This window comes from Triticum aestivum, chromosome 4D (assembly GCF_018294505.1).
Source record: "Triticum aestivum cultivar Chinese Spring chromosome 4D, IWGSC CS RefSeq v2.1, whole genome shotgun sequence".
Lineage (NCBI taxonomy): Eukaryota > Viridiplantae > Streptophyta > Magnoliopsida > Poales > Poaceae > Triticum > Triticum aestivum.
Window position 1 is genome coordinate 111827647 of NC_057805.1, and position 9308 is coordinate 111836954.

At 47.3% G+C, this 9308-nt stretch overlaps 1 long non-coding RNA gene across 1 annotated transcript; it reads left to right on the top strand.

Moving 5' to 3' along the window:
- Nucleotides 1-1919: 1919 nt before the first annotated feature.
- On the top strand, nt 1920-2648 carry LOC123099754 (uncharacterized). Its single transcript, XR_006448225.1, has 2 exons — nt 1920-2237; nt 2328-2648. It is a non-coding gene; the product is annotated as an uncharacterized lncRNA (long non-coding RNA).
- The last annotated feature ends 6660 nt before the right edge of the window (nt 2649-9308 follow it).

A 9308-nucleotide genomic window follows, 5' to 3' on the forward strand; every position in this document is an offset into this window, starting at 1 on the left:
GTGTTTATGAATGGTCGCCAGTCTATACCTACTATTAGGGCCTCTTTGATTCGCAGGATTCTCAAAACACGGAAACAGGAAAAATGTAGGAATAGAGTGTGATGTCCTCTTGTATCCTATGGGATTTAGAGAAGCGTTTGATAGCACAGGAAAAGCAAAGAAATTCTACAAAGAAGTTTGAGTGGATGGGAAATTTCCTCCAAAATGTAGTACAAATGAATCCTATGAAAAAATCCTAAGGATTCCAATCCTACAAATCAAACGAACATCACAGGAAAAAATCCTAAGGATCCAAATCATGTAAAAATCCTATGAAATTCCTTTGTATAAAAGGATCCCTTAAAGGGAATAGGTATTCTTGGTTTGGCTTAGTCCTTTTCGTTTCGTTTGGTTTGAGCGCACGCTAAAGTTTCGTACGGTTGGCCCGTACACAGGCTAAGCGATCTGGGCCACGTACTTATATGTTGATGGGTTATTTATGGGCTTTCATAGAGATCGCGAAAAGTAATTAGGTCAAAATAAATCAACATTGTGGGAATTGAAACATGACCTTCTGTTTGGATCTTCGATGAATCGAGTGTTGTGGGACATTATACTTGCATAAAACATCAATTTTTCCTGTTGCAACGCACGGGCATATGTGCTAGTGATTTTTAATAGCAGCAATAAGACATAGGCCGTACGTGTACATGTGTCCTTACTGTATGGGAATGAGGAGAAAAACCAGTGATTATAAATGATCGTTAGTGATTTGAATAGTATACAAACAAAATACGGGTCATGCTTGTACGTGTTACCATTCTACATGTAATGCAAATGCAATGTCCTAATAGTTTGAACAACAAGATGGGTTATAACTCTTGAAAGTTTAAATCTCCTCTGCTCTTGCAGCTAAGTGTTCAAGTGCAATTTATTTTATTTCTAGCCAAACTCTCTCTATTTATTGTGTTGAACTTTTTAGGGAAGGCGACAAAGGAGCTTGTGGCAGCCGTGTCATGCCTGCTCCGGCGCTCCCTCAACTCGCCGCCAACGTCGCCGGTGGTGCCGCGGCCGTGCAAGATTGTTGTGGGGGTCCAGTGCACTGACGATGAGGATGGTTAATTGTCAGGCCGAAGGTGGAGGTGTTAGAGCTTGCTGTGTACTATGTGTAATTTTTTTTCTCTCCCGTTGTAATGACTAGATGCGCCAAGAAGGCGATGACCAAACTCGATCGCCATTGCTATCTTGCATGCTGCATCGCCATCTTCCTCCAGGTCACCCAAAGACATGTCCTCAGCGTCGCCTGCTATTGGAACGTGCGTGCTTTCTGCATGGACCACCCGTACGTGTCCTCTTCCAATCACTGCCATCGCTATGACCTATGAGCCTTCTGAATCACAACTTTTTGTAGAGGTCACTCAATGGCCGTTTCCGTTCATCTTCTTCCCAGCTGATGGAGCAGTGTCTACAAATGGTACACACTGCTCATTTGCTACAACATCATCTGTGGGGAAGTCGGGTGTGCTTGTGCTAGACTGTGACAACTCAGTGGCATCTTTTAAATACGGGCAAAAGTTGGCACACAACCACTGATGTAATCTGAAGAAACAGCTCCAACATCAATCTTTTGATAGTGCTTCCAGATGAATTGGTTCAAGTATGAGTTAAAAGCACCAGGAGTCCTAGAACTTGCTCTCAATGTGATGCTTTAGTACTAGAACTTGAAATTTGACCCTACCCAGTCCTTGAACTTGCAGCAAATGTGCAAATTTGGTCATGACGAATCACAGAGCGCCGTGTGGACGCGTGGGTGCCCGACCCGGTCAGCGCACGGCATTTTGCAAAGAGGCCCCTGGCGTTGGTTCGAATCAACCCGCAGGACACGAAAGCACCTGAATTAATTTTTTACGAGACCACGGTCTGCCCTCCGATCCAGACAGCCCCGCACTCACTCCCTCTCTGCTTTTGCTCTGCTCTCCTCTCTGCTCAAGCCCGCAGCTCGTCGCCGCCGTCCAGCAAGCCGCCCCAGCCATGGTTTCGTGGAGTGATTCCGGATCCAGCTCCTGCTCGTCAGGTGGCGACTCGGTCACCAGTCCGGTGAGATCCCCAGGCCCTCCCGCAAAGCGGCGTCAGCTGGAGGGGACGGGGTCATGAATCGATCCAATGCAAGCGTCCTCGGAGTCCAGCCTCGGAGCGAGAGCTGATCCGGGCGGTCCTGGCCAAGATGGGCCGCCTGGCTCCGTCTACTGTGGTGGCTGGTGCTGAGAGAGTTCCCTCTTTGATCTCCTAGAGTTTGGGCATTGTTGTTTGATGGAAGGCTTTACCCTGTTCATCGTCTGTTTTGCCAGCGCCCCGTCTTTGCTCAGCTGCGGATGGTTGAGCATCTTGGAACCTGAAGAGTAGCGACCTGAAGAAGGGTCAGACTTGCCCTTGCCTATGGCAGTTTACTATGTTGCTGTTTTCTGTCTAGTGTTGGATGCGTTATGAGTATGTTGTTGGTTACCAAGGTTCTCTATCTACTATCTGAACTCAGAAAGGATTTGGCTTCATTTGGGGGATAGGATTAATCTATGTCAGTACCTGAGATGTTTCTTGATAAACTATTTCTTTAAGGAATGTTTCATGAAAAACTTGTTGATGGGAATATGATTTCTTTCCTTGCGTGTTTGCATTGCGAGCCCAGGTGGTGATAGGTGAATCATTGGTTTTTGTTAATGGGGATGTGATCTTCTCCATTCCGTAACTCTCTGTGATCCTGATCGGTTCTGCAATATTTAGTCAAAGAAATTTCAGACTGACTGCTATAGGATTTAGATTCAGTTATGTTAATCATCGATTTGTTTCTGGGTTAGTCTCTATTCTTATCAGATTCTCATGTTACAGAAAAATCTGCTCTATGAATTTAAATGCTACCATGAAATAATCTAGATGCAGATGGAAAGGAAGTATTCAGATTATGATAAAAAGAATGGTGGATCAGAAGTACAAAAGTGTGTGTCATACTGTAATCTATACCAGTGTGTGAGACAACAGTTAGGAGCTGTCCATTTTATCATGTTAAAACAGTAGCAGTTACAAAACCATTCATTGTGGGATTATGAAAGATGATTAGGGGGTAGTAATCAGATTGTAGTTCTGACCAGAATAGAGGAAGAAATGTCATGGTTAGTGTATATATGATAGTGTCAGGGAAGGATATATATGCATCATGAATCAGGTTCAGGTCATTTAACCCTTGCAGGTCGTCACAAATGAAAACCTGTCATACACATATTCAGTAAACTTTGTATAGAGTTGCATAGTTAGCTACACAAGCTCATTTCCTAGAACACTACCTGCTAGAGAAAAACCTGCTCTATGAATTAAAATGCCACCATGAAACAATCTAGATGCAGATAGGAAAGAAGAATTAGAAGTTCGATAAAAGGATAGGGGATCAGAAGCACCAAAGTAGTGCAGGAATAAATCTTTGGTCAAGTGGGTCATACTGTAATCTATTCCAGTGTGTGAGACAACAATTAGCACTGTAGCAGTTACAAAACCATTCAGTGTGGGATTATGCTCATGTCGGATTATGAAAGATGATTAGGGGGAAGTAGTGATTGTAATTCTAACAATAACAGAGGAAGAAATGTCATGGTTAGTGTACATTGTAGCAGCAAAGTACATAATGTCAGTGGAGGATATATATGCAACATGAATCAGGTTCAGGCCATTTAACCTTTGCATGTCGTCGCAAATGGAAACCTGTCATATACACATTCAGTAGAGTTTGTATAGGGTTGTATAGTTAGCTACACAAGCTCGTTCATGTAGGAAATTGTTTTTAGAACAGTACCTGCTAGCTTATACACTTGATTGTTGATTGAACAAATAAGCAAGCACGTATCTGAAAAATCTAGAGGATTTGCTAAAGAATTATTTCTGCTAGCATATCATATTTATTGATGTTTGCCTGAGTGAATATTTTGTTTGCATGTCTGTTTAACTAAAAGGGTGCATGATAAGGCAAGAGACGACAATGCTATCTCAGGATCAGAGTGCACACGCTTAAGTTCAGGAAAAAGAATTAGAGACAGTTTGCATGTCTGCGCTTAAGCTACAGGAGTTCCTCCCCCTCGACAGAATAAATGAGGTTAATAAATTCAGGTGCCCCCGTGCTGGTAGTGCGGGTTGATTCAGAGCAACGCCAGGGGGCTCTTTGCAAAATGCGACGCGCTGACCGGGTGCGCACCCACGCGTCCACATGGCAGGCTCTGATTCGCCAGGACTAGATTTGCACATCTTGAGCAAGTTCAGGACTGGGTAGGGTCAAATTTCAAGTTGTAGGACTAAATTACCACATTGAGAGCAAGTTCAGGGACTCCTGGTGCTTTTAACTCTTCAAGTATACCATAATCTGGAGATGTGGGCCCGGCGGAAGCATCCTCACCTTTCAATACGCTGACAACCTCTACAGGTATAGGTACAGTACCATGTGCATTACTCAAAGTAAGAGCTAGCTACTGTGTCTTCATTGCTCTCTAGGTTTGTCTGACAGTATACTGCAAATTTTCTGTCACAACTTCTCTCTAGCTTCCAAAATCTGTGCCAAGTCAAAAAACAAAAGGGATATAAAAAAATCGCCACCAGAAAAGGTAATGATACCAACTTCTCTAATGTGAAATCATGAACAAATTAAGCACTGACCATCAGACAACATATCTATCTCTCAAGCAAGCATATGAACACTAAAACATCATAAACTACTGCTAGACATTTGTTTGACCATCAGTTCTCAGTCTCATTGCGAAAGGATTATGTTCAAACATTTGTAGAGCATGTTTAATTAGTCGTTGGATGTTAACAAATCATTATATCCATCACATGATATTTGCATCATCTGGAGTTCATAAGAATGAATTTGGGTATTTTATAAACCCTAAACTGAATTTAGGGAAGTACTTAAATGAGTGTATTATAAGGCCTGTTGCATGAAAATGAATTTACAAAACTACATTGGGCCTGGAAATATTTTTTCCTATGCTATATATTGGGCCTAAATTTTTTGTGATTTCTTTTGGAAATGAAATGGCATTATTTTGAGCCATATTCATTTCCTGTTCAAATTAAATCAAATTAGATTAAACCAACTATTCACCAGGGCCGAAACAGCCACAGCAACAGCGCAACCCAACTCCCCTTTCTCTCCAATTTGGCCCATGACCCATTCCCCTTTCCCGAATCAATACGCGGCGCCAGTTAAGTCGTGGCCATGTTTGGTTAGGCCAGCCCGTTGGTATTCCTTTCACCCCTGTAGACATTGTGACCGTTGAATAAAAGCTTGGCGAGATTGTCTAAAAAAACATATCTCCTTAAAATCCAACGTCACTCCCCTATCTCTCTCTCTCACTTACAGCAGGACCTACTGCCCCGTCCCTAACCTCCGCCCCACACACATCTTAAATCAGTCTCGCAAGTGATATGGTGAGGACAATAATGACCGTTTTTTCGAAACGGAGGCAAAGATTGCCTCATCTATTAATTAAGCAGAAAAGAATTGCCCAGTTAATTACGGAAAACCGGGCAAAACCCGGAACAACAAGGGCCAAGCCCACTCCCAGAGACAAGCACACTCAGGGCAAAGCCCACCCTAATCGACAACATGTCGACCTGCGGCCAGACAACGCAACTCCGACTCTGACGGAGAACTCAGAAGAACAAAACCAAGCGCAAGCTGGCGCCACGAAAAATCGCCGAACGGGCCACTTGCAGCCAGTCATCGTATACCACAGGGCCCCGCCACCGCAGCTTCGACTCCACAGCAACAAACAAACCGAGGCAAAACCGCGGACACACCGGAGAAGAGCCGACTACCGCAGCCATTGCCGCGTCGCCGACATCGCTCCCACCATCATCGTTGCCACAAAAGCCTGGTCGCCACAGAGATCCTCTCGGGGCCGGCGCCCCGACATCCACCGCTCCGTCGTGCCCAACGCACTCCACCGGCACCGCCTTCCGGGGCCGCCGCCCCGACATACCACCGCTCTCCTCGAGCAGCAACGCCGCACAGCCCAGCTGCCCGCAGCCCACGCTGGTCAAGGCAACCGCTCGCAGACCATGAACGTCGCACCATATCCGGGGCCGCCGCCCCAACATAGAGTCAGACCGCCCCCTCTGGGGCGCATCGACCGAGCCGACACCCCCATCGCACAAGCGGACAAGGAAGCCACCCAACCAATGTCGAGAGTGAGCTCTGAAGGAAATATGCCCTAGAGGCAATAATAAAGTTATTATTTATTTTCTTATTTCATGATAAATATTTATTATTCATGCTAGAATTGTATTAACCGGAAACTTAGTACATGTGTGAATACATAGACAAACAGAGTACCTCTAGTATGCCTCTACTTGACTAGCTCGTTGAATCAAAGATGGTTAAGTTTCCTAGCCATAGACATGAGTTGTCATTTGATTAACGGGATCACATCATTAGAGAATGATGTGATTGACTTGACCCATTCCGTTAGCTTAGCACTTGATCGTTTAGTATGTTGCTATTGCTTTGTTCATGACTTATACATGTTCCTATGACTATGAGATTATGCAACTCCCGAATACCGGAGGAACACTTTGTGTGCTACCAAAAGTCACAACGTAACTGGGTGATTATAAAGGTGCTCTACAGGTGTCTCCGATGGTACTTGTTGAGTTGGCATAGATCGAGATTAGGATTTGTCACTCCGATTGTCGGAGAGGTATCTCTGGGCCCACTCGGTAATGCACATCACTATAAGCCTTGCAAACATTGTAACTAATGAGTTAGTTGCGGGATGATGTATTACAGAACGAGTAAAGAGACTTGCCGGTAACGAGATTGAACTAGGTATTGAGATACCGACGATCGAATCTCGGACAAGTAACATACCGATGACAAAGGGAACAACGTATGTTGTTATGCGGTTTGACCGATAAAGATCTTCGTAGAATATGTGGGAGCCAATATGAGCATCCAGGTTCCGCTATTGGTTATTGACCGAAGACGTGTCTCGCTCATGTCTACATAGTTCTCGAACCCGTAGGGTCCGCACGCTTAACGTTCGGTGACGATCAGTATTATGAGTTTATGTGTTTTGATGTCCGAAGGTAGTTCGGAGTCCCGGATGAGATCGGGGACATGACGAGGAGTCTCGAAATGGTCGAGACATAAAGATCGATATATTGGACGACTATATTCGGGCATCGGAAAGGTTTCGAGTGATTCGGGTATTTATCGGAGTACCGGAGAGTTACGGAAATTCGCCGGGGAGTATATGGGCCTTATTGGGCTTTAGGGGAGAGAGAGAGGGGCTGTCTAGGGCAGGCCGCGCGCCCCCCAAGGCCTAGTCCGAATTGGACTAAGGGGAGGGGCGCCGCCCCCTCCTTCCTTCTCTTCTCTCTTCCCCTTCCTTCTCTCCTACTCCTACTACTTGGAAGGGGAGGAATCCTACTCCCGGTGGGAGTAGGACTCCCCAGGGCGCGCCATAGTAGAGGGCTGGCCCTCCCCCTCCTCCACTCCTTTATATACGGGGAGGGGGGCACCCCATAGACACACAAGTTGATCATTGATCTTTTAGCCGTGTGCGGTGCCCCCCTCCACCATAATCCACCTCGGTCATATCGTAGCGGTGCTTAGGCGAAGCCCTGCGTCGGTAGCATCATCATCACCGTCATCACGCCGTCGTGCTGATGAAATTCTCCGGCGAAGCTTTGCTGGATCAGAGCTCGCGGGACGTCATCGAGTTGAACGTGTGCTGAACTCGGAGGTGCCGTGCGTTCGGTACTTGGATCGGTCGGATCATGAAGACGTACGACTACATCAACCGCGTTGTGCTAACGCTTCCGCTTTTGGTCTACGAGGGTACATGGACACACTCTCCCCTCTCGTTGCTATGCATCACCATGATCCTGTGTGTACATAGGAAAATTTTGAAATTGCTACGTTCCCCAACATGCCCCACCTCATAGAGCTGCCACTCGCATTGTTTCCGAGATCGCCATCTCGGCGCACAAACAAAAACCACTCGGAGCCGCCGCCCCGACGTCCACTGTCCCCGCCGACGAAGAGATCCGTGCAAACCGCAATATGCTGACTCTCCAAGGCAATGCCTCAAAGAAGGAAACGACGTAGCCGCCGTCATCGCCCGCTTCGACCATCCGAAGCTAAAGATTTCTCCCGAAGAGTCGTGTAATGGAGCTCCACGGCAACACCTTCAAGAAGGAGAACGGCACCATGGCCATGGCGCCGCTGTTGCCGGCATCGACCCAAAGTCAGTGCTGGACTTTCGCCCGAAGCTCCTCCACACCTCCGAATCCGAGCAGATCCGAAGCACTGCGCAGCACACAATCTCCGGTCGACGTCCACCGGCTCCTCATCGTGATGCAGCAGCCGCCGCACCTCTCAAAAACGTGCGGACCCGCCAGATCCGCGGCCTCCCTGCCATAACCATGCCGCGCACGCCTCCCCGCGCCCGAACGCGGCCGCACAGTGCCAGATCCGCCGCGCCCGCTCACCGCACATCCGGCCGTCCCTGGGCCAGCGCCCCACGCCGCGGGACCCCACACCCGGCCGCGTCAGCCCGCGCACGCCCAGCCGCCACGCCGCGCTGCCTTGTCGCCTCGCCGCGCCGCCCGCAGCGACCACGAGCCCGAGCTCCCCCGATGTGACGGCCCGCGCCGCGTGACCAGGAGGAGGAGGAGGAGGGCCCTGCCGCCGCCGAGCCGCGCGGGCTTCGCCCGGCGGCCCCTGCCGACGGCGGCGAGGGAAGAGAGCGCCGGTGAGAGGCGCTGGCGGCTGGGCTGGGTTCGCTCCCTGGTCACCCACGGGAGCGACCGAGGGGAGCGCTCGGTTCGTGAGTGTTGATTGGATTACAATAATGACCGTGAAAGATGGGGAAGCGACACGGAGAGCCCAACACACTATGGATAACACTGAACAACCAAAAGAATAGTTGAAATCTTTGTAATTTTTTTCCTTTTGTAATTTTTCTTTTCCTTTTGTAGTTTTCTTCTGGTTGTAATTTTCTTTTCTGAGGAAGTAGCTTGGTATACTTTTTCCTTACCAGGATTTATCTCCAAGGAAAATTTACCTAAAAGGTTTTAAAGAGACAACTACTAGTAAAACTCAATACTTATCCATATCACAATATGACACTTTGCCTTTTTTTCGAGAGTACGCCAAAGGCATACCATATTTTTATAGAAGGCAGAAATATTTACAAGAAGTTACGAGTGATGCGAACATCACACAAAAGAAGAAAAAACCACCTACACCCACTCCTATGAAGCAAAGCCTACTCTCTCAGAAAACT